A 26,532-nucleotide genomic window follows, 5' to 3' on the forward strand; every position below is an offset into this window, starting at 1 on the left:
AATTGCATTCTAAATGGCTTACATATTTTGTACCATAGTACAGTAAACATTAACCGTCTTTAACAAAGTGCACGTTGGGTTTAGAATTGTTATAGTGAAAAACAAAATATAGGCATGGAGAGTTCAAACCTTATTGCTCATGAACATGCTTCTGCTAATGTTACTGTGCAAATTTATAACTGTAACATTCTTAAGTTGAAAACTTAAAGTTTGATGTCTAGAAGGACGCTGCTACAATTCCTCTTTCCTTGACTAGGTCTAAGGGCCTATTTGATTTACAATGATAGGGAAACAACTACTAATAAGCCTTAATAAGATATCATTCATTGCATAATCACAATTAGGTACAAGTAACATTAGGTATTTAGACATTGTTATTAAGACTATTACAGACTTAGATGGCACATCTGTCCCTTCTGTGAATCCAATTAATCTCCCAATTTCCTTAGCCAAGACTGTATGAGATTGTCTGATCGGGTGAACTAAATGCAGTCTTTAACTTGAACTCTTTCAGAGTTGTTATCTTGTAGAGCATCTGTCATCTGCAATAGGATGCCCTGTGTGCGAGACTTGAGTTTGACTTTATGCACAGACACTTATTGCATCAGATAGTCTATATTCATTAAGGTAAAGACAGACAAAAAACAAACATGAGTCCCAGCACAAGTAACCGTGAAATGGCACAAAAGTACTGGGAATCTATTTCAAACAGGAAAGAAAGGTGAACTGTGCTGACATTTAAAGGCAGACCCTTTGAAGTCAGAGGTAACTATCAGCCTCCAAGGAATGGTAGCAGAGAGCATGAGCAAATGGACAATCATGTTAGGGACATGAATTGGGGAATCAGATAAGGCACAGGAGCATTTCAGTTCTGGGGTGAGAGGGGACTATCCCATTTGAACTATTTGGGGGGAAAATAGCATTGGGGATAAATGAAACAGTCCTAACAAGAAGGATATTCCTGTATTATCATGAAAGGTTCAAACATTTAACAAGGGCAACAAATGGTGTAATAGCAGCTGAGGACAATAAAGACTAATTAATGCCTTACCGCACCAGAGGAAAATTGTACATTGCATACGTAAGTATTCCAACATTACTCTGTGGGATATCACCCTGATCAAAGGCTTAACAGCTGCAGTTACTGCATTTATGCATGCATGCCTAATGTCTTAGAAGTCACCTGTTATACACAGGAAGAGTGTCAAGAGTTGATGCAGCGCCACAGGAGAGATTAAAACATTTAAAGGAAAAAAGACTGGATAAATTTGCAAATACAACATTGCAAGCTGAAGCAGTCTATTTAATTCAGGCTACTGATAACAAAATAAATTCAAAAAAAGACTAGAGCAGACTGTGACTTGGATGTTCCTCTGACCAGACATTTCCACTGGCATAATGACTAAGAAGTCCTTATGGGGACCCTGAGGAATCCCATTCATAGCACACACTGAAGCAATTGCCTGGGATATTGAGTTTTCCATTGAGCAATTCCTCTATTCATGGAACCCTCTGACTAAGTTTTCATTTAAATTGGAGACTTTGGATGGTTCTGATAAAATTATGTAAAATAGTTGTTCTGGAAAAGTTAGACTATTAAGTCCAATTTATAATTTCTGGGCATCTATTAAACTAATCCCATACATACCTCACACACACCCCAACTACACTTCCTCCAGGCCAGTTACACCCCTAGACCCTGAGCTGTCATGATCCTGGGATCCTCCTCCCCCATCCATTTGGACTGGACTGGACAAAACCTCCTGCCATCAGAACCAATCTGAGCCATTCACTGCCCCACTCACCACCCCAAGTTAAATCCTGCATACCTGTAGTCAAACTCCCTCCACCCCCACCACTGAGTATGGCATCTCCTCACCCTGCTAGACTTGACACATCTTTCTTCCCACCTGGTCACAAGTTTATCACTGTCAAAGTGAATATTAAATTCCATCATGTTATGATCACTACTTCCTAGGGCATCCTTTACTTGGAGGCCATTTACTAAATCTACCCATTTCCATGTCCAGGATAGCTTGTTCCCTTGTTAGCTTCATGACATGTTGCTCTAGAAAATTTTGCTGATGTGCTCTATGAATTGTTTGTTGCAACCATCCTTTCCAATCTGATTGTTGCAAACAACATGAAAACTAAAGTCACTCGTAATTATTGATCTATTATTTTTACATGCTGCTATTATTCATTGATTTATATTCTGTTTCACGATGTGGAGGTCTATTCATGAATTTTTCATTGTTTTTATTTTCTTTCTCATTTCTGATTTGGAAATGCAAACTGAAGTTGAGAAGTAAGCTTTGAACTTTGAATAGAAGCTTGTTTTTAAAAAAAGAGAGCAAACAAATTGGGAATTGGCCTAGAAAATTAATTTCAAATTAGTTATTGTACTAAGAAGACAGCAGACCCTTTTCGGCACCAGAGTATGTTATGCTGAAGGACTGGAATCTGGTTGGATGTTGAATGGGTCAATAAAAAAAAGTTCTAGAGAAACTCAGTAAGTCTGCTGTAATCTATGGAGAGAGAAAAACTGAATAAAGATTTGAGTCCAAATGACTTTTTTTTGGAACTGAAGAGAGAGTTTACAAAAAGCTTTTATGTTGTTGTAAATGATGGAGAGGAGAAAGTGGAGCAGAAGGCAGGGTCAGGGAAAGATTAGAGGTGAGGGAGATTCATGATGTCAAGTTTTACCTTTTAAGACATTTGCTGTAAAATCCAAATGATGATCAACATTGACTAAACATTAAAATAAAACAAGGGATCTGAAATAAAAAACTTTAGGTGCTGGAGATACTTAGTAGTGAGTCATTTGGAAATTTAAAACTCTCTTTATAAATTAGCAGCCATGTGGGGATCGTAATACAATATAGCTAGGATTAGGGAGGAGGTTCTTTGAGTATCAAAAATTGGGAAGTATTTTCAAAAACACTTGAGAGCAACAATCTCCAGAATATTGCCCACATCATATGCAAATTGACAAAAACCAGTGGAACAGGAGAATTAACACAATTATTCCGAGTGGAGGGGAAGGAAAGAGGGATTCCTTTGCATGGGACAATGGAACGAGTTATGCAAAAGAATGGAGCTGCATTGATGGAATGAGTTCTACCAGAAGCAGATGGACTTAGTGACCTGCTGGAAAAGGTAAGTAAAGAAGTGGTAGTGGCTTAAACTGATAAAATGGTAGGAGGTATGTACAAAAATTGAAAAAAAGGCTAAATATAAGGAAGACAGGAAAGAGGAACATAGGATGGATGATCTAAGATGGACATAAATGATCAGAGAAGTCATGGAAGAGGATTGTGGAAGTATACTTACAGTTAAAATGAATGGAACTGCTATTAAAAAATAAGTTGTACAACAATGCATGTAGTGTGTAATAAAACAAGAGAACTGAGCTATTATATTGTGAACAATTAGATGTGATGCAGATTAATGAGGCATGCAGAAAAATCAGGACTGAGAACTATACAGTACAGGTTACAATATAATTAGAAAATATATAGAGGTAAAAAAGAGGGATGTAGAGTTGAAATACTTATTTCAAGCAATACAATGACACAGAAAAAAAGTGCCAGAAGACAGAAATAGAATCCACATGAGTTGAGATAAAGGTTAAGAATGGAGAAGCACACAAACAGGGGACAGTCTGCAGGCCACCAAATAATGGAAGTAAAGTGGAAGTCATGGTCACAAAACTAGGGAAATGAGAAACAATCATAGAATACTAATCACAGAGGATTTCAATTAATTGCTCGGACAGGGAACATAAAAGAGACGAGGGAATGGAATTTCTGCAATATGTACTGAACTCTTTTCTAGTGCAGTATATAAGAAGGCCAACATGGCAGGATTCACAACTGGATTTAGTAATGGGAAGTAAATCAGGCAACAGCAGGTGCAATTTAATCTGGTTTAAAGCAATAAGTCAGAGGGCCATAAGCATGACAAAGACCAGGGTAATAACTGTAGAAAAGCAGAATTTGAAGAATTGAAAAAATAATTTGGGAAAATAAAATGTACAACAATGATGGCAAACAATGATATAGAACAGCCATGGGAAACATTTAAAATGGTATTCAATAGAGTCCAGGATATAAAAGATATTGTGCTAAAAACAATATGAATCTAAACACTGATAAGACAAAATGAATGAATACATAAGGGAACCATTGAAGCAGAGGGAAGAGGCACATGCAAAGTACAGCAGAGCAGAGCATGACAATGGAGAATAGGAAGCGATAAGGCAGAATGAAAAAAAAATAGTCAGTTTGGCAAGGAGGAACCATGACATTCAATTATCAAAGACAATAAAACAAAACAGTCAAATTGTCTACAGGCACAATCATTGTTTTAGAAAGAGTTTTGGAGGTGGGACTGACAGTACAAAGTCACATGCAGTGATAGCAACATGGCAGAAATAGTCAACAATTATTTTGTTTCATTATTTGCCAGGGAAATATATCACATAGGAATGACATCAAAAGATCAGTTTTGGAATGATGTAGCCACATTTAAAATAAAGATGAGAAATATGAAATAAATTGATCCAACTCAAAGAGGATAAAATCATTAGTTTGATCAGATTGCATCTATGCATTTTAAGAGAATCTGAAAAGGAATAGCAGAGGCACCTTGACAAACATTTGGTAGAAAATGGTGTGGCATCAGAAGGCTAACACATGGATAACATACAGCTATATTGAAGAATTGCTCCAAATTTGGACATCACAGGTCCTGACAAATCTGTACCACTTATTCTGTGTGCAATCTCTACATTTTTGGAAGTGATTCCCGTCTCCAGATTTTGTGCCAGTTTTTGTACTGAGCCAATCCCATGTATGGAGAGATAACACAATTTTAAAGAAACACAACAAAGAAACAGACAGTTGCTTTCCCTGTGGGAATGTTGACATTCCATGATTGTGGTAGCTTCAGATGCCTTTAAACTTCACACGTAAACAGCAATGCATTTTCCTTCCTTAGTAATTTTGCTCTGTGATGTAATCATGGTGATCACTCACTATTTAGAGTCATAGAGTCATAGAGATGTACAGCATGGAAACAGACCCTTCCGTTCAACCCGTCCATGCCAACCAGATATCCCAACCCAATCTAGTCCCACCTGCCAGCACCCGGCCCATATCCCTCCAAACCCTTCCTATTCATATACCCATCGAAATGCTTCTTAAATGTTGCAATTGTACCAGCCTCCACCACATCCTCTGGCAGCTCATTCCATACACGTACCACCCTCTGCTTGAAAAAGTTGCCCCTTAGGTCGTTTTTATATCTTTCCCCTCTCACCCTAAACCTATGCCCTCTAGTTCTGGACTTCCCGACCCCAGGGAACAGACTTTGTCTATTTATCCTATCCATGCCCCTCATAACTTTGTACACCTCGAAAAGGTCACCCCTCAGCATCCGATACTCCAGGCAAAACAGCCCCAGCCTGTTCAGCCTCTCCCTGTAGCTCAGATCCTCCAACCCTGGCAATATCCTTGTAAATCTTTTCTGAATCCTTTCAAGTTTCACAACATCTTTCCGATAGGAAGGAGACCAGAATGGCATACAATATTCCAATAGTGGCCTAATCAATGTCCTGTACAGCTGCAACATGACCTCCCAACTCCTGTACTCAATACTCTAACCAATAAAGGAAAGCATACCAAATGCCTTCTTCACTATCCTATCTACCTGTGACTCCACTTTCAAGGAGCTATGAACCTGCACTCCAAGGTCTCTTTCTTCAGCAACACTCCCTAGGACCTTACCATTAAGTGTATAAGTCCTGCTAAGATTTGCTTTCCCAAAATGCAGCACCTCACATTTATCTGAATTAAACTCCATCTGCCACTTCTCAGCCCATTGGCCCATCTGGTCCAGATGCTGTTGTAATCTGAGGTAACCCTCTTCGCTGTCCACTACACCTCCAATTTTGGTGTCATCTGCAAACTTACTAACTGTACCTCTTATGCTTGCATCCAAATAATTTATGTAAATGACAAAACGTATAGGGCCCAGCACCGATCCTTATGGCACTCCACTGGTCACAGGCCTCCAGTCTGAAAAATGATCCTCCACCACCACCCTCTGTCTTTTACCTTTGAGCCAGTTCTGTATCCAAATGGCTATTTCTCCCTGTATTCCATGAGATCTAACCTTGCTAATCAGTCTCCCATGGGAACCTTGTCGAACGCCTTACTGAAGTCCATATAGATCACATCTACTGCTCTGCCCTCATCAATCTTCTTTGTTACCTCTTCAAAAAACTCAATCAAGTTTGTGAGACATGATTTCCCACACACAAAGCCATGTTGATTTTCTCCATAATAATTCTGATTTGTGTCTAAATCACTTCCTAACAATGTGAATTTCTATGTAGTTTTCTGTCGTGGCTAGATAAAACAAAACAGTACAGCATCATTGGAAACAGATGTCTCTGAGAGAATGGCTATGTTATCTTGAAAGGCCCTGGTTGGATAACATGGTATGGAACATTTATAATAGATGGATACTGTAGTAGCTGGAACTCAGGACCAGCGCTATATCACCATATACCTCAACCATTGTGTAATGTGCATTGGACCAGTGGCTGCCAGCTGTTCATACACATTAACACAAGAGGTACAAACTTCGATTCGCATTTTATTTTGTATCGTCTTATTTCTTGCAATAGATCTTATTCCTTTCCTATAGGTGTACAACAGTGGAAATCTCAGCAGGCCAGAGTAACAAAAATTAACTGCATCATTAACTACCTTCTAATCTGTGTCTATAGACAGCGGCAATCAAATCTCAATTTGTTTGAACATTAGTGCCTCAGGAAGCAATGTTTCATCAGAGCGGTTGTGGCCAAGTTTTACTTGATGCTTCAAGTAAGCTTCCAGTCATGCTTACCATAGTAATAGCATTGCCAAGAGCAAGAATAACAAACAGCAGGGCAACTTTGATCTTGGGTTTCAGTTCCCTACTTGAGTAATTAAAAATACTGCAGATTTTTCACTTCACTCCAGTTTCTCTATTTAAGTACTTGTTTGTAATGGCTAGATTATATGGTCCCATAGTGGCAGGTTTGAGGATGGGGCAGGGGGCATAAAATCCAACCAGCACCATGCCAATTACCTGCTTTATGCTACACTTTATACAAACCCTGCTGTGAGCCAGTCTTAGAAAGTTCTCCTTTGTATACTTGAGCTCTGAGTGTCTATATACACACTCTTATATGCTACTCTATTTTAATAGGTTACTACAATCCTTGGTCTCTCATATTTCTAATTTGTCCCCATTCTAGGCTGCTGCCTTTCATCTTCTTGTCTCTTGTCCAGACTTTCTGATTTGGTGTCAAAATTGACCGTGTGTCAAGTTCTGTTGCTTACTTCTATGGCATGGTGTTTTCCTGTCTTAACCTTCTTATGCTCCAGAGACATTATGTTTGGCGTAAAATTGTACCTTAAGAAAAGTATTTCTGTTTTTCATCTTCTCCCTACATGTAGTTCCCCTGGTGAATATTCATTGTTTAATAGTGTCGATCTGTAGCTGAGTAGTACCAATTCCTGGTCTCGTTCTTAGAAATTAATAGCTTTCTGATTTTCATTGCCCTCTCTGCTTCTCCATTTGACTAAGGAAGAAGTGAGTAAAATTACAAAGGGATATTAATAGATTAAGTGAATGGGCAAAATTGTGGCAGATGAGCTTAATGTAAGCAAGTGTGAGGTTATCCATTCTGGGCTGCAAAAGGATAGATCAGGGTACTTTTTCGATGGTATGAAGTTCAATGCAGTGATGTCCAAAGAGACTTGGAGATTCAAGTACATAGATCTTTAACATGTCATGAACAGGTGCAGAAAATAATCAAAATAAGCTAATGGAGTGTTGGTCTTCATATCTAGAGGATTGGAGTACAATGATCCAGAACATATTCTGCAGTTGTACAAAACTCTGGTTAGACACCACTTGGAGTACTATGTGCAGATCTGGGGACCACACCTCAGGAAAGATATATTGACCTAAGAGGTACAACATAGGTTTACAAGAACAACACAAAAACAGAAATTGCTGGAGAAACTCAGCAGCCCTGGCAGAATCTGTGGGAAGAAAGTAAAGTTAAAATTTTGAGTCCAGTGACACTTCAACAGACCTGATACCTGGACTTCAGATTATGAGGAGAGATTATACAAATTAGGCATGTTTTCTCTGGGGTGATCTGATTAAACTATTCAAGGTAGTAACAGGCAAAAACAGGATAGATAAAGATAAATCATTTCCTCTGGTTGGGGATTCCAGAACTAGGGGGCATAATCTGGTGAGTTAGGGCCAGACAATTCAGGAGATATGTTCGGAAGCATTTCTACATTCATAGGGTGTTTGAAACTCTGTTCCACCAATGACAGTGGATGCATGATCAGTTGTTAATTTTAAAACTGAGATAGATAAACTTTTCTTATGTAAAGGTGTTAAGGAATATGGGCCCAAGATAGGTATATGGTGTTAGACCACAGAACAACCATGATCACATTGAATGGTGGAACAGGCTTAGACCATAAGACCTTAAGACCATAAGATATAGGAGTGGAAGTAAGGCCATTCGGCCCATCGAGTCCACTCCGCCATTCAATCATGGCTGATGGGCATTTCAACTCCACTTACCCGCATTCTCCCTGTAGCCCTTAATTCCTTGTGACATCAAGAATTATCAATCTCTGCCTTGAAGACATTTAGCGTCCCGGCCTCCACTGCACTCTGCGGCAATGAATTCTACAGGCCCATCACTCTCTGGCTGAAGAAATGTCTCCGCATTTCTGTTCTGAATTTGCCCCCTCTAATTCTAAGGCTGTGTCCACGGGTCCTAGTCTCCCCACCTAACGGAAACAATTTCCTAGCGTCCACCCTTTCCAAGCCATGTATTATCTTGTAAGTTTCTATTAGATCTCCTCTTAATCTTCTAAACTCCAATGAATACAATCCCAGGATCCTCAGCCGTTCCTCGTATGTTAGACCTACCATTCCAGGGATCATCCGTGTGAATCGCCGCTGGACACGCTCCAGTGCCAGTATGTCCCTCCTGAGGTGTGGGGACCAAAACTGGACACTGTACTCCAAATGGGGCCTAACTAGAGCTTTATAAAGTCTCAGTAGCACAACAGCGCTTTTATATTCCTCTTGAGATAAATGACAACATTGCATTTGCTTTTTTAATCATGGACTCAACCTGCATGTTTACCTTTAGAGAATCCTCGACTAGCACTCCCAGATCCCTTTGTACTTTGGCTTTATGAATTTTCTCACCATTTAGAAAGTTGTCCATGCTTGTATTCTTTTTTCCAAAGTGCAAGACCTCGCATTTGCTCACATTGAATTCCATCAGCCATTTCCTGGACCACTCTCCCAAACTGTCTAGATCCTTCTGCAGCCTCCCCACTTCCTCAGTACTACCTGCCTGTCCATCTATCTTCGTATCATTGGCAAACTCTCTGCCTTCTGTCAGACAGCCAATCCTCAATCCATACCAGTAGCTCACCTCGAACACCATGGGCCCTCACCTTGCTCAACAGCCTCCCGTGTGGCACCTTATCAAAGGCCTTTTGGTAGTCTAGATAGACCACATCCATTTGGTTTCCCTGGTCTAACCTACTTGTCACCTCTTCAAAGAATTCTAACAGGTTTGTCAGGCACGACCTCCCCTTACTAAATCCATGTTGACTTGTTCTAATCCAACCCTGCTCTTCCAAGAATTTAGAAACCTCATCCTTAATGATGGATTCTAGGATTTTACCAACAACCGAGGTTAGGCTAATTGGCCTATAATTTTCCATCTTTTGTCTTGATCCTTTCTTGAACAAGGGGGTTACAACAGCGATCTTCCAATCATCCGGGACTTTCCCTGACTCCAGTGACTTTTGAAAGATCTCAACCAACACCTCCACTATTTCCTCCGCCACTTCCCTCAGAACTCTAGGATGTAGCCCATCGGGACCAGGAGATTTATCAATTTTAAGACCTTTTAGCTTTTCTAGCACTTTCTCTTTTGTAATGGCAACCATACTCAACTCAGCCCCCTGACTCCCTTTAATTGTTGGGATATTACTCATGTCTTCCACTGTGAAGACTGACGCAAAGTACTTATTAAGTTCTCCAGCTATTTCCTTATCTCCCATCACTAGGCTTCCAGCATCAGTTTGAAGTGGCCCAATGTCTACTTTTGCCTCTCATTTGTTTCTTATGTATTGAAAGAAACTTTTACTATCATTTCTAATATTACTGGCTAGCCTACCTTCATATTTGATCATCTCCTTCCTTATTTCTCCCTTTGTTATCCTCTGTTTGTTTTTGTAGCCTTCCCAATCTTCTGATTTCCCAGTGCTCTTGGCCACTTTATAGGATCTCTCTTTTTCTTTAATACATTTCCTGACTTCCTTTGTCAGCCATGGCTGTCTAATCCCTCCCCGGATAATCTTTCTTTTCTTGGGGATGAACCTCTGTACAGTGTCTTCAATTATTCCCACAAACTCTTGCCATTTTTGCTCTACTGTCTTCCCCGCTAGGCTCTGCTTCCAGTCTATTTTCGTCAGTTCCTCTCTCATGCCTACATAATTACCTTTATTTAACTGTAACACCATTACATCCGAGGGCTTGAGGGGCTGAATGGCCTACTCCTGTTCCTATGTTGTCACCGGATTGATACTTGTGTCTACTGTGATACTTGAGTCTACTGTGAATTTCTTAAAATTCTCATTCACAAACTGAGGTTTGTTATTCTTTACATTACATTTTACATTACATTACATTACATTACATTACATTACAGTGTGGAAACAGGCCCTTCGGCCCAACAAGTCCACACCGACCCGCCGAAGCGCAACCCACCCATACCCCTACATTTACCCCTTACTTAACACTACGGGCAATTGAGCATGGCCAATTCACCTTACCTGCACATCTTTGGACTGTGGGAGGAAACCGGAGGAAACCCACGCAGACACGGGAAGAACGTGCAAACTCCATACAGTCGCCTGAGGCGGGAATTGAACCCGGGTCTCTGGCGCTGTGAGGCAGCAGTGCTAACCACTGTGCCACCGTGCCGCCCACAAAGTTCTTGTGTTGCAAGAACTTGCTTCAATGCATTAATCACTGGCTCTGCTATAATTGTATAAGATCTTGAAACTCGATTCCTTTGTCTTGAATAATAGTCTACCAGGATTAAATAAGCCTTCTCTCTGATGTTGAACAGAGGGAATCTAAATGCTAGCCTCTCCCAGCCTTTTCTCGAAATGTTGACACCATCAATGACTCTGCTGGCACTTTCCTGTTGATGGCACAAGTCATCAAGATAACATTTTTATTTCCTTTGAAATACAGGCATTTTTTGTTCATTAATGGAATGTGGGTATCACTAGATAGGTAAGGATTTATTGCCCATCCCCAGTTGCTCAGAGGCGCAGTTAAGAATCAATTACATTGCTACAGATCTGGAGTCACATGTAGATCAGGTAAGGATGGCAGATTTTCTTCCCAAGAAGGCATGAGTGATCAAGTAAGGTTTTTACAGCAACTGAAAATAGTTTCATGGCTGCCTCTGCCATTTCATGACTGACAATAAACTGTCTTTATTCCAGTTTTTTTAATTGAACTCAAATTTCACCAGCTGCCATGATGGCAGTGTGAATTATAGGGGTTTCCTTGTTCCATCATTTTGCATCTCAATGAGAACTGCTCCTAGTCCCATCAACCTTCCTTCCATGCTTTAAGTAATTTTAAGTAATTCTGCGTTTTAGTAAGCAAATGCATTTGAAGAGAATTGCTTCTACTTATTCTTCTGAAAAGCTGCAAACTGTTTCATGACTCCAATATAGTTGCTGGCCTTTCTTCAAAAGCTCCCTTATGGGTTGAGTAAGACTGTATAAATTAGTGGTGGACCTTCCCACTTGGTGCACAACGTCTAAGGATTGCGCTCTGGTGCTGGGTGTTCATTTATGGCACTTATTTTTCTGAAATCCACAGCGATACCTAATTATTGTTTTGCAGGGTCTAAACATACATGGTTGTTATCCCTTGAGAATTAATATTTCTTGTTGCGTGTTAGGGCTGCATTCTGTAATGCTCTGAGCAGCATTTTGATTCTGCGTTCCTGTTTCTTTTTTGTCTAATCATGCACTAGGATATCATCCATGTGATAAATAGTTCCTTGCTTTCTTACAAGAATCCTTGACATTGCTCACTAAAAGATTTCAGGTGCTAACAAAATTCTGAAAGGAGACTGATTAAAATGAAATTGTTCGAATGATACGATGCTGTCAGTAATCTTGACTTGCAGCGGTGGGATATCTGCTAAAATCTACTGTTTGTGTCTTATTTGGTAAAAATAAGATTTTTCTGATTAACTTGACAAAGCTGTCATAGACTGATGAAATTATGTGGTCTTCTGTTTGTACTTCTTTCTTCAACAGAGTAACTACTTTCTTCCAAGCTTTGTCTTATGAGGACATCATCTGATATAGGCTCTGCAGCGTATAAAGATGAGCTATTCCTCCGCATGCAGGCTCTGTTGTGCTGTTACTGCTGATTCCAAAGCCCCCCTTTCTGGTCTCATTGTGAGCTTTCCATGTTTTGAATTTCAGTGACAATGGTAATATTGCTACTGGAGCTGCCATCCTTCTGGATGACTGCATCACACTGACATACGTGAGTACCTGAAATTTTACTTTCTTCACTCAAAGTCTTCCAGTTAACTGGGGTCTTTCTGATGTGCTGTTTTGATTTCAAAGTTTTCCGAGGCTATTTCCTGCCTTTTGGAATATTTATGCGCTTTTTGTGATCTTTGCTGCTTGCCTAGTCAGATGTTTCTCCATAGTATCTCTTGATGTGGCAGCCTCCATATACTCTCTTAGGGGTTGCTGGCTTTATCAGGTTAAAACTGTTTTTGATCTCAAGCATCTTCAGTTCATCCTTATCCTTATTCTAGCATAAGGTTTTCCACTCTCTTCAATACTGCCACACTGTTTATTTACATATATCCATTACAGCTTACTGAATAATTTCTGTACTATCGAATCTGAGAATACTTTCTCTTTACATCTTCTTATCTCTCTGTTTTGCTCTCAGTTTGTTGATGTCAGAGTAATATCATCAGTTACATTATCATTGTTTGATATAACATTATATTAACCATCCTCCCAACTATCTCGTTCCCAATTATGCAGGGGATGGGGCTTGAACAGCATCGGTAGCCTGGCCACCATTGGACCTACTGAGGATCCTACGTTACAAATCAATTGCTAAAGGGGCTTAATTCACCACTCCAGGTATTATTATAAATGAGGCATAGAGGGGGTCTATTCTAGCCAAGAAGTTCAACAGCTTTAATGGCATGTACTATAATCAGGAGGGGACTTCCATAGTGGGACACTGGGCCCATCAGAAGTGCCCCATATCCCAGGTCATCCCCTGCTTGTTTGTGGTGTCCTTACAGCTTGAAATGATCTCTTGTTGAGTAAACAATATGAGATTATTGCATTACTGTAACTATTTCCAGGTTATAAGAAAATGACCTCCAGATACTGTAAGAAGCTGCATGTGTCTCGAACAAACGCTACCCTTCCTCTGATCAAGTTCCCATGAATCCATCAGTGAGTAATTCTCACTGCATTTACTCAAATATTAACCGTTTCAGACTCATACATCACCCTCATTTAACCTTTCTCCTTTCAGTCTCTTGAACCCATCCATCAAACCCCTTGTTGGGGCCTACCAACCAGACCTAAGTAGACTCTAGATTTATCTGTTAGTCCATGCTCCTCAGCATGCTGGTTTGTCTGTAGACCCATTTCAACAGAATTATATCAATATACATTATCTTTGTATGTGTTGAACAGTCTAGTAACTTCTTTCTTGCTTCTGGAATAGTTAATATGCCAGTAAAATTCACTAATCTCATGAACTACTTTGCTGGTAACAGCATATATAAGGTTCCAAGTTTCAAAATATTAGATTAGATTAGATTCCCTACAGTGTGGAAACAGGCCCTTCGGCCCAACAACCACACCGACCCTCCGAAGAATAACCTATGGAGTCATAGGTTTGCTTGTGGAATTTTGTTTTACAAATAAAACAGAGTTAAAAAAGATTTGAATTCTATCAGCAGCTTTAATCAGCATTGCGGGGGTGGGGTGGTGAGGGTAGAAATGGCCTAGTGGTATTATCACTGATCTGTTAGTCTAGAGATCCAGATAATGTTTCTGGGACCCATGTTCAAATCCTACCATAGCAGAAGATGGAATTTGAAGTTCAATAAAAATAAATCTGGAACAAAGTATCTAATGATAACCATGAATCCATTCTAAATTGTTAGAAAAACCCATCTGGTAAACTACGCCCATTTGGGAAGAAACTGCCAGCCTTACCTGATCTGGCCTATGTCTGACTCCAGACTCACAGCAATGTGATTGACTCTTAACTGCTCTCAAGGAAATTAGAAATGGGCAATAAATGCTGTATTGCCATTGAATAAGTGAAAAAAAAAATTGTTTTGATATAAAATCCCAACTAGTTAAATTTTCTGGTCCCTCCTAATTTATAAATGACATACACATAGTCAATTATTAACATCAAAAATTGCAATTTCTTGAATTTAGATTATTTTGTTGAACTTTGATAGACAGTTGAATCCATTTGTATAAGTTTCCAATAAAAATGTGTTGCATTCAATTCAAAATGTATGGAACTTGGAAACCCTCTGCCTCATTCATTCAAGCCTCACTTAGTGTGACTTGGGAGGTAGGAACTCTGTGATTAGGGCAAACAGGGCATCAATCAGATTGAAGGATTCTCCTTGATGCACATGGAGTCAAAATCAGGAAGTAAGTTAAATAATTGATGAAATTTAAAATTATATGCAGAGAGCACATTAAGGAGAGGGGAAGTAGGATGGGATTAAGATAAAGATAAAATAAGCAAAAAAATGTGAAGAAAAGTACTTTAGTTTTTAGTTTTCGGTAAAACCTCCAAACATGATTAAAGTTGAAGGAATTAAACTCCAGAGAGGTTGTTTGATTATGGTCAAGGCTACACCATTAAAATGAGCATACACTTGAATGAGCCAGGCCTTACATAATTACATGTGTTTCAATGCCAAATGTCTTGGTAAGTTACAAGTGTGGAGAGGATTCTGCAGGGGCAGGGCAACCTGCACAGCAAATTCCTAATATGTGTGTTTCATTGCACATGTATGGATGCACAAAGTTGCTTCAGCCCCACAATATCAAAGAGCTAAATCATTTTTGTTTAACTAAAACCATTTTGCATCAAGTATTTTGGAGGGTTTTCCACAGCAATGTTTGGTCAGTTCTCTCACAGTATCTTACCAAACATCGGCGCATTAACTACTTACCCTTGTGGTCTTCCTCTCATCTGGCCCCATCATACCATGAAACATTCCCAGAATAACTTGTCACTAGCAGATATCTGCTAAAAAAACTAGCACCCTTGCACTTTAAGAGGCTGCCGTACTTCTGAAGGAGCACTGGGATTCTGAAGCTGTCCCGCTCTGTCATTCTGAACATTCCGGACAAGGGGAAGATAGCATTATGATTCTCCAGCAGGTACCTGAATTCCTCATGGATAGAGTGTTGCCACCACAGCTAGGCAGACTGGACCATGGTCACCAACCAGATCAGTGCTGTACCCATAGTCTGGAGGAGTGGCCAACAGTGCCTTAAGAAGGTCAATGATCTTCTCTGGTGCACCAAGGTAAGTGCTAAAGTCTACTTCACCAACTCATATTCACTGTATCTCTGCTATGCACCTACCTCTGACCCTTCTCTGCCACTCGCGTTATTGCCTACAACATCTGCCCTTACTGACTCTTAATTCCCCCGCTTCCCCACCTCCACAACTCCTACAACCCTGCATACTCTCTGTGCTGCCTCCTCACAACGTCAGAACACCTTCATACCTTTCTCCCACCTGCACCATCGCTAACAGCTGTTTGACCCACTTTTATTTCACTCAATTCCTTCCTTTCTCTCATTCCAGGAGAAGACAGCCCATTATAAGTCAGAGACAGCCCTTAGGGTCTATATGTTAGGCCCTCACCCAATAAGGTGAAGAAACAGGGATTGCTTTTGCGGGGATGCCACTTCATTCTGCTACTCTCACATTAACCCCACTGTCTGTGTCATCTATAACACACTGCATCTAACCACTGGCTGTGACACCTTCTCTCTTTTATCTTGCAGGTTGAGCCAATATATTTACCACCATCATGGCAAATATAAAGACTGGAACATTCTGTTCTCACATGGGAACCAAGATTTGATATCCAATAATACTGCGATGCTTGCTCTCACATTAATTGAAATGCATGAGATGTCCTTTGGCAAACATCAGCTTTCCAAAATGTTCTGCCTGGACCACTGATTTATCTTAGAAAATCTTGCATTTACCTTCTATTGTTGAACTGTTCTAGTTTATTTACTTCCTCACATTTTCTTGGGAAATCCTCTGTGAAAAATGGAAAAACATGCAATAGAGTTATAAACCAAGGGAATCCTCTATTACAACCATAAAATTGTGGGCATCTTACATTAAATCCACCAAGACAGAGAAAACCCTTAAACAGTGCAGCATAGCATAAGAGAACTGACATGACAGTCAAATAAAATCCTTAAAGAGGAAATGTCTAATCACATTCGGAAGTCATAACATCAGCATTGATATTATCAGGAAGGTTTAGTTTCAGAGATGAGCCAAATAGAACACAAAATTGGACATCCCAGAGAAAATAATTCTTGAGATATAGAACACATTTTCAAATGGATCCTATATATATATAAAATGACAGTATAGGAGATGGTATTGCTCACCAAGGTGTAAAGGAAGAAACAAATGCATTTGAAGGGGCACTAAAAATCTTTGGCAATAATGTCAGCTTTAGAACTAATATATTTCTTGAAAAAGCAAGATTAAACTGAAGAATACACATCCAGGGGAACTTATAGTCTACCTCATCAATGATATCTACAGTCTCGGGGAGAGATGTGACTATGATGTCTTGAAATCAGAATTCAAATGAAATTGAATTATTGTAAATATTACAGATGCATCTTTGTCAAATTTATTATAGTTCAAAGAATCGCTCGAGAGAAAGCCATTCAGATGGGGGAATGAAGCAAAGGGTCAGAAGCAACACATTCAATCCAAAAGGGTGAAGATCAAACTTATATCAAAACGTCATGTGAATGCATTCAGTTCTACGGTGCATAAAAAGTATTTAACTACAAAAGACATATGTAATAAGACAATGCAATGCTAAGGACATGCATCAGACACTAAAAGTCCTTGCCAATAGTGTGGAGCAAAGAAATTCACAGACACAAACAATGGTCAACTTTTGAAATGGAATGCCTTTATTGTGTAACATTCAATCACTTGCAGAAAATGTGCTGAAGCAGGATCTAGCTGCAGACAAGCAAAAAATCAAAGAACTATCTCTTTGATGAAGTAAATAAAATAGAACAGTTCAACAATAGAAGGTAAATGCAAGATTTTCTAAGATAAATCAGTGGTCCAGGCAGAACATTTTGGAAAGCTGATGTTTGCCAAAGGACATCTCATGCATTTCAATTAATGTGAGAGCAAGCATCGCAGTATTATTGGATATCAAATCTTGGTTGACAAATTACTGTTCATAGGAGAAAGTGAGGACTGCAGATGCTGGAGATCAGAGCTTAAAAATGTGTTGCTGGAAAAGCGCAACAGGTCAGGCAGCATCAAAGGAGCAGGAGAATCAACATTTCGGGCATAAGCCCTTCTTCAGGAATGAGGAGGGTTTGCCAAACAGGCTAAGATAAAAGGTAGGGAGGAGGGACTTGGGGGAGGGGCGTTGGGAATACGATAGATGGAAGGAGGTTAAGGTGAGGGTGATAGGCCGGAGAGGGGGTGGGGGCGGAGAGGTCGGGAGGAAGATTGCAGGTCAAGAAGGCAGTGCTGAGTCTGAGGATTGGGACTGAGAAAAGGTGGGGGGAGGTGAAATGAGAAAACTGTAGAAATCTACATTCATCCCGTGTGGTTGGAGGGTTCCTAGGCAGAAAATGAGACTCTCTTCCTCCAGGCGTCATGTTGCCATGGTTTGGTGATGGAGGAGGCCAAGGACCTGCACGTCCTTGGCGGAATGGGAGGGAGAGTTAAAGTGTTCAGCCACGAGGCGGTTGGGTTGGTTGGTGCGGGTGTCCCAGAGGTGTTCTCTGAAACGTTCCGCAAGTAGGCGGCCTGTCTCCCCAATGTAGAGGAGACCACATCGGGTGCAGTGGATGCAGTAATTGATGTGTGTGGAGGTGCAGGTGAATTTCTGACGGATATGGAAGGATCCCTTGGGGCCTTGGAGGGAAGTGAGGGGGGAGGTGTGGGCGCAAGTTCTGCATTTCTTGTAATTGCAGGGGAAGGTGCCGGGCGTGGAGGTTGGGTTGTTGGGGGTGTGTGGGTCTGATGAGGGAGTTGCGGAGGGAGTCGTCTTTCTGGAACGCTGATAGGGGTGGGGAGGGAAATATACCCTTGGTGGTGGGGTCTGTTTGGAGGTGGCGGAAATGACAAAGGATGATACGATGTATCTGGTGGTTGGTGGTGGACCAGTGGAGTTCTGTCCTGGTGGCGATTAGAGGGGCGGGGTTCAAGGGCGGAGGAGTGGGAAGTGGAAGAGATGCGGTGGAGAGCATCGTCAACCACGTTTGAGGGGAAATTGCGGTCTTTGAAGAAGGAGGCCATCTAGGTTGTTCGGTATTGGAATTGATCCTCCTGGGAGCAGATGCAGCGAAGGCGAAGGAATTGGGAATTGGGAATATTCCCAATTCCTTTGCCTTCGTCGCATCTGCTCCCAGGAGGACCAATTCCAATACCGAACAACCCAGATGGCCTCCTTCTTCAAAGACTGCAATTTCCCCTCAGATGTGGTTGACGATGCCCTCCACCGCATCTCCTCCACTTCCCACTCCTCCGCCCTTGAACCCCGCCCCTCTAATCGCCACCAGGACAGAACCCCACTGGTCCTCACCTACCACCCCACCAACCTCCAGATACATCGTGTTATCCTTCGTCATTTCTGCCACCTCCAAACAGACCCCACCACCAAGGATATATTTCCCTCCCCACCCCTATCAGCGTTCCAGAAAGACCACTCCCTCCGCAACTCCCTCGTCAGATCCTCACCCCCCAACATCCCAACCTCCACTCCCGGCACCTTCCCCTGCAACTGCAAGAAATGCAAAACTTGCGCCCACACCTCCCCCCTCACTTCCCTCCAAGGCCCCAAGGGATCCTTCCATATCCGTCAGAAATTCACCTGCACCTCCACACACATCATTTATTGCATCCGCTGCACCCGATGTGACCTCCTATACATTGGGGAGACAGGCCGCCTACTTGTGGAACGTTTCAGAGAACAACTCTGAGACACCCGCACCAACCAACCCAACCGCCCCGTGGCTGAACACATTAATCCCCCTCCCACTCCGCAAGGACATGCAGGTTCTTGGCCTCCTCCATCGCCAGACCATGGCAACACGATGCCTGGAGGAAGAGCGCCTCATCTTCTGCCTAGGAACCCTTGGACCACAAGGGATGATTGCAGATTTCTCCAGCTTTCTCATTTCCCCTCCCCCCACCTTTTCTCAGTCCCAACCCTCAGACTCAGCACCGCCTTCTTGACCTGCAATCTTCTTCCCGACCTTTCCGCCCCCACCCCCTCTCCTGCCTATCACCCTCACATTAACCTCCTTCCATCTATCATATTCCCAACACCCCTCCCCCAAGTCCCTCCTCCCTACCTTTTATCTTAGCCTGCTTGGCACACCCTCCTCATTCCTGAAGAAGGGCTTATGCTCGAAATGTCGATTCTCCAGTTCCTTTGATGCTGCCTGACTTGCTGCGCTTTTCCAGCAACACATTTTTAAGCAAATTACTGTTCATAGACAAGTGAGATTCAATTATATGGCTCAGGGATAAATGCATGTAATATTAAAGAGAAGCAACAATGTAAGGTACACCAAACATTAGGATAGCTATATATACTTCATAACCAGTAATTTACAATTGAAAGTTACATACTGACCTTAATCACATTCAAAAGCTGGAAAGGGTTTAACAAAGAAAAATTTCAAGGAACAATTGACAGATAATTTTATAGGGTGGTGTAAGCTCATGATGGAATCTAAGGAAAATGCAAAATCCTCTGAGATTAATTGCATTGAAATAGGAAATTTGTTGAATGCTATGAATGAGTTGGAAAGCTGTAACCATACTCATTTGGCAGAAATGTTTTCCATTGCTGTGAGAATTGAAGAGAATTCTGATTTTAAGTGCCAAGAAACTTCAAAAAGAAAAGGAAGCAAACAGGCAGCAACAGAACAGTATGTCCTACTCAAAGCAAATGAAGAATCGACAACTGAATTGAGTCAGATTACAGCATAGCACGGTGACCAAATAATAAATCCAAGTTAAGCATTACGATTCTGAGTTGACTGGGAAGAGATAAGTTCAGGTCGAATATCCGAGGTCCTTACTTTCCAAGGAAGAATCCTCCTTGCATTGGATTTCATGTCAAGCAAGAAGGAATCTTCAGTTAACACAATTTAAGAACCGAACAAATTAGTTTCGCCAATAGTTCAAGCACAGTGGGTGAACATGGAAGTCCAAACTAATCAATCAGTTGAAGAACAATGTCTACTGACTTCTGCTCTGATCTGTAAGCAAGTTTGGAGCAAAACCCCACTCATACAAATTGAATATGTAGAACTCATGAGGTGGAAAAAAAACACTAACAAGAGAGGAGCAATGTCTAAAGATTCAAGATACTGGAAAGAAATATACCTGCTGTAACAGGGCTGGCATCCTCCATGAAAGAAATATGAGAGACTAAATGTCCACCAGTTCAGAAGGAAACATTAGACTTCAAACGACAATGAAGACGATCCCAAGACAATGATTTTCTACCCAAAAAATTAACATTTTCCAAGTCTGAAGAGAAGAAGTCCAGGAGGAATAGTAAAATCTCTGGATCATCTGTATTTATAAAGTCAAAGACTTGGGAGGATGTGGAGTAGTGGTAAATGTGATTATACTTAAAAAGGTATAACAATAATAGTTAACTGAAAAGGTTTGGGAAGAGAAGTTGTGTATGGGTCTGGAAGTTTTAATTCATGATCAGATGTATTCATTACCATCCTCTGATGACATAATGAGGACTTGGTGAAAGAGTAAAGTAGGTCTCATGCGAGAGAGATTTAAACTTTCATTCTTTCACCAGCCTTTGTAGTAATGTAGGTCCTTTTCTTATAACATGCAAATATTTCCAGAGATACAATTAACTCTATCTTCTTCACTACATGAGATTATTATTGTTAGACCAGAAAGTGGTTATTGCTAGACCATCTCGTGCACTCTAGACTGTGTAAGACACTACAGAAGCACATGTTTAGAAGATATGGATAGCCGCACACAAAAAAATTGAGTAATCTTTCTCCTTGACATTTGTCCTGCAAGTCTGTTCCATGATGCTCCAGCTCAGTTCTTCACTGACAAGTGTTCCCTACTTGGCAACCATTCCAATCATTGTGCATACTGTTATGATCCCAACTGATGTCATTACCATCCAAGTCAGATCCTAGACAGAAACCTGGCTTAATAGACTGTGTTTCGATTTATTTTGGTTTTAACCTAGTGGTCTCTCACTGAAACATAAGCACACAATGCAGACCAGGCAATATTTCTTCTGACTTATGGATGTGGCGTATTACAAAACTTTTGAATTGTTACAATAAATAAAGAACTATGGATGCTGGAAATCAGAAACAAAAACAGAAAAAAATTGGAGAAACTCAGCAGGTCAGAACTGAAGAAAGTTCCCTGCATGTGAAATGTTGAGTCTGCTTTCTCTCCACATGCTGCAGACCTGCTGAGTTTTTCCAACTATTTCTGAATTGTTACAATGCTGGTTTTAAAGATTGGCCAAGCATTGTATACAATGATTAAAATGAGCACATGTTATAATATTTATTGCATTACAGTTTAATGACAACAGCGCAACTGTTTGAGCAACAAGAGTTTAGACATAATAAGATTAGCTGTTTTGGAAGTCTACTCACTCCTTTAAAGCAGAAAGTGTTCCTAATGATCAGAGCCTGATTTTGATGGCAAAATGCACAGAACAATTTGCAATAATTACAAGAAATCTACTTATTGGTGTGCCTTGGTCTAGATTTACACTCTTTAGGTCTTTCAGGCTGTTATGAGTTAGTTTCCTAGAGGAGGTTCCATGCTTTAGGTCTTTAGTTGTGAGTTAGACTGTCAGTTTACATTCATTCCCATCCTAAACCGTCTTGCATTGACACAAAAATGGTTATACAAATACAGCATTAGTGACACAATGTTGAATTATTTATTTCACTTATTTTAAGCTGTCTTTCCTTTCAGATTCCTTTGCATTGTACAGATGACAAGCTCCCATGAGTCTGCCAATTCCAATATAGAACCAGTTACTGCGAATTGTGAATTTGCGTTCCATTCTTCTCTCTTCGTTATCTTCCACTCTTGATATAGTTTGCAGGTGATGGGAGAAGGTTGATTGTGGGTACCTCGTGCTCCCACGAGGAGGTTGAACAGTTCATCCACTACACCAACTCCAACCTCTCACCCTCGGAACGCGCAGCCCTCCACTCCCTCCGTTCCAACCCCAACCTCACCATCAAACCAGCTGACAAGGGAGGCGCAGTAGTAGTCTGGCGCACTGACCTTTACACCGCTGAGGCCAAACGCCAGCTCGCAGATACCTCCTCCTACCGTCCCCTTGACCATGACCCCACCCCCCACCACCAAACCATCATCTCCCAGACCGTCCATAACCTCATCACCTCAGGGGACCTCCCATCCACCGCCTCCAACCTCATAGTCCCACAACCCCGAACCGCCCGTTTCTACCTCCTGCCCAAAATCCACAAACCTGACTGCCCCGGACGACCCATCGTCTCAGCCTGCTCCTGCCCAACCGAACTCATCTCGGCATACCTCGACACGGTCCTGTCCCCATTAGTCCAAGAACTCCCCACCTACGTTCGTGACACCACCCACGCCCTCCACCTCCTCCAGGATTTCCGCTTCCCCGGTCCCCAACGCCTTATCTTCACGATGGACATCCAGTCCCTATACACCTCCATCCCCCATCACGAAGGACTCAAAGCACTCCGCTTCTTCCTTTCCCGCCGTACCACCCAGTACCCTTCCACCGACACCCTCCTTCGACTGACCGAACTGGTCCTCACCCTGAACAACTTTTCTTTCCAATCCTCCCACTTTCTCCAAACAAAAGGAGTAGCCATGGGCACCCGCATGGGCCCCAGCTATGCCTGCCTCTTCGTAGGGTATGTGGAACAATCCATCTTCCGCAACTACACTGGCCCCACCCCCCATCTTTTTCTTCGCTACATTGATGACTGTATCGGCGCTACCTCGTGCTCCCACGAGGAGGTTGAACAGTTCATCCACTACACCAACACCTTCCACCCCGACCTCAAATTCACCTGGACAGTCTCGGACTCCTCCCTCCCCTTCCTAGACCTTTCTGTTTCTATCTCAGGCGACCGAATCAACACGGACATCTACTACAAACCTACCGACTCCCACAGCTACCTGGACTACACCTCCTCCCATCCTGCCCCCTGTAAAAACGCCATCCCATTCTCCCAATTCCTTCGTCTCCGCCGCATCTGCTCCCAGGAGGACCAGTTCAAAATACGTACAACACAGATGGCCTCCTTCTTCAAGGACCGCAATTTCCCCCCCGACGTGGTCGACGGTGCCCTCCACCGCATCTCCTCCACTTCCCGCTCCTCCGCCCTTGAGCCCCGCCCCTCCAACCGCCACCAGGACAGAACCCCACTGGTCCTCACCTACCACCCCACCAATCTCCATGTACAGCGCATCATCCGCCGTCACTTCCGCCACCTCCAAACAGACCCCAGCACCAAGGATATATTTCCCTCCCCTCCCCTATCAGCTTTCCGTAGAGACCACTCCCTCCGCGACTCCCTTGTCAGATCCACACCCCCCACCGACCCAACCACCACTCCCGGCACCTTCCCTTGCAACCGCAGGAGGTGCAACACTTGCGCCCACACCTCCCCCCTCACTTCTCTCCAAGGCCCCAAGGGAAACTTCCATATCCGCCACAGATTCACCTGCACCTCCACCCACATCATCTACTGCATCCGCTGCAGCCGGTGTGGCCTCCTCTATATTGGGGAGACAGGCCGCCTACTTGCGGAGCGATTCAGGGAGCACCTCTGGGCCACCCGGACGAACCAACCCAACCAACCTGTGGCACAGCATTTCAACTCCCCCTCCCACTCCACCGAGGATATGCAGGTCATTGGACTCATCCACCGCCAAACCACAACAACCCGACGGTCGGAGGAGGAGCGTCTTATCTTCCGACTGGGAACCCTCCAACCGCAGGGGATGAACTTGGACTTCACCAGTTTCTTCATCCCCCCTCCCCCCACCTTGTCTCAGCCGGATCCTTCCAGCCCGGCACCGCCTTCCTGACCTGCAGTCTTCTTCTTGACCTCTCCGCCTCCACCCTACTCCGACCTATCACCCTCACCTTGACCTCTTTCCACCTATCACATTTCCAACTCCCCTCCTCCAAGTCCCTCCTCCCTACCTTTTATCTTCTCCTGCTGAACACTCTCTGCTCATTCCTGAAGAAGGGCCTGTGCCCGAAACGTCGAATCTCCTGTTCCCTGGATGCTGCCTGACCTGCTGTGCTGTTCCAGCAATAAAGTTTCAACTGTGGGTACAGAGAGCCAATTTGTAGTGAAACATGCCAATGATCCAAAGGCAATTGGCTGCAACTTATAAAAATAACTTAGTCTTAAAAGAGGTTTTATTTTTGAAAAGTTTGTTCGGTCTCACAATATTCAGTGTTACTTTGAAAAATAAACCCAAACAAACTTTGAAAAATCGAAGTAGTAGCCATTTCATAAAATGGAGGGAGTGCTTGTTCAGAAGGGTCTCCAGTTTAGAGGCCGGGCACAAGTGACAAAGTCGGTGCCAGGTTTGGTTTTAATGAAGGAAGAAGCTTGCTGACCTGGCCAAAGTTGCTAATATAAGACTCCCAACTCTTTATTCTGTTACTGTCCTGGGTCCTGTCATCTATAGCCCCACTACTCTCAAAACATGCCTCTCCACTTGGCCTTCACTCTCCTCCTATCACTGTAACATATTTCACTCCACCTCTTTTTATTCTGTACTGGTTACCACCCTCATGATTACTGTATTTAATTTGGCACAGCTCTCCCACATTTATCCTGACATGCAAGTCCTCAAAACACTATAACAGTCCTTATTATCTTATAGGAGAAGATACTGCAAGGTACAGGGATACAGGGGAGTAGAGAGGCACACATGAGGACAGACAGCATACTTCCATGTTTTTTTCGCAAATAGAGGAGGAGACATTAGGTATTGCAAATAGGGGGTCAGATCAGGTCCAGGACAGCTAGCAAAGCTGAATGACGATTCCTGCCATCTTTCCTTCAATGTCACTGGGTCAAAATCCTGGACTCCCCTTCCCAAAGGCACTGATCCCTAGTCCAGATAAACTGCAGCAGTTTGAGAAGGCAGCTGAACATTATCTTCTCAAGGGCAGTTAACAATGTGATGTCAGTGATACTCACACATCATGAAAGAAGTGAAAATGGCGTAGATCAGAGAGCATTAATGTGTTGGGATGTAAGGACCTTGAAGGGAGGAATTTATTTTGGCTCATTTGAAAGTGGAAGGATGATATAAGTAAATTTCTGCTCGATGATTTTTCTGCCTTACATCTAGTGTGTTTGCTGTCATCCTGATCTTCCTGTTTTTCTACACCAGGTATATGTCTTAGGACTGATCACTTTCTCGGGTAAAGGGTGAGCAAGCAACTTGGTATGGACCTGGATTCGAAGACATCTCCAGATTGTCAAGATGCTTAAGTCACCTGTACAAACCAAGATCCTTTGGTCTAGGATTAAGGGCTGTATCGTCACCTTAATTGTTTACAACCCTGATGCAGACTCCAGTTGATCCTGCAATATGGAAGAGAGCTCAGTGGTTATCACCATTATGAAGGAGATGTGTCTCACATAGTACACCTACTCAGACTTATAACGAATTCCAGTTCCTGAATATATGCATTGTGAGGCATTTCCTCTTTTTAATCCTTTCATGTAGCATCTCCATGTCTTTTCCTTTCTGGTGCTGCTCTAGTTAATTTTATTCTCCAGTAGCAGACCCAGCAATACACTGTGTTTAAAAACAATCATCCTGAAGACTCTCAGATATCTTCAGAAAGTTTTAAGAGTCAAAGGAGACAAAAAGACTCATAGGCCCACTAGCCACATCTGACCAGAACCTGAACATAATTGTTGTTTCTATAGCCTGTTTCTACCTCATATGATGGGTAGGCTTTAGAATTAGACAACTTGACACGGAACC

At 42.2% G+C, this 26,532-nt stretch overlaps 1 long non-coding RNA gene across 1 annotated transcript in view; it reads left to right on the top strand.

The window, feature by feature from the left end:
* The window catches only part of LOC148146598 (uncharacterized), a 52,452-nt gene extending 26,389 nt beyond the window's left edge, over positions 1-26,063 (top strand). Inside the window, exons 2-3 of the long non-coding RNA XR_015760625.1 lie at positions 12,633-12,696; positions 25,930-26,063. This is a non-coding gene — a long non-coding RNA (uncharacterized LOC148146598). The remainder of the gene's footprint in view (positions 1-12,632; positions 12,697-25,929) is intronic.
* The last annotated feature ends 469 nt before the right edge of the window (positions 26,064-26,532 follow it).

Source organism: Chiloscyllium plagiosum, unplaced genomic scaffold (genome assembly GCF_037043375.1).
Source record: "Chiloscyllium plagiosum isolate Xiang-an unplaced genomic scaffold, Cpla_swu_hap1 HiC_scaffold_20, whole genome shotgun sequence".
In the NCBI taxonomy this organism is placed as follows: Eukaryota; Metazoa; Chordata; class Chondrichthyes; order Orectolobiformes; family Hemiscylliidae; genus Chiloscyllium; species Chiloscyllium plagiosum.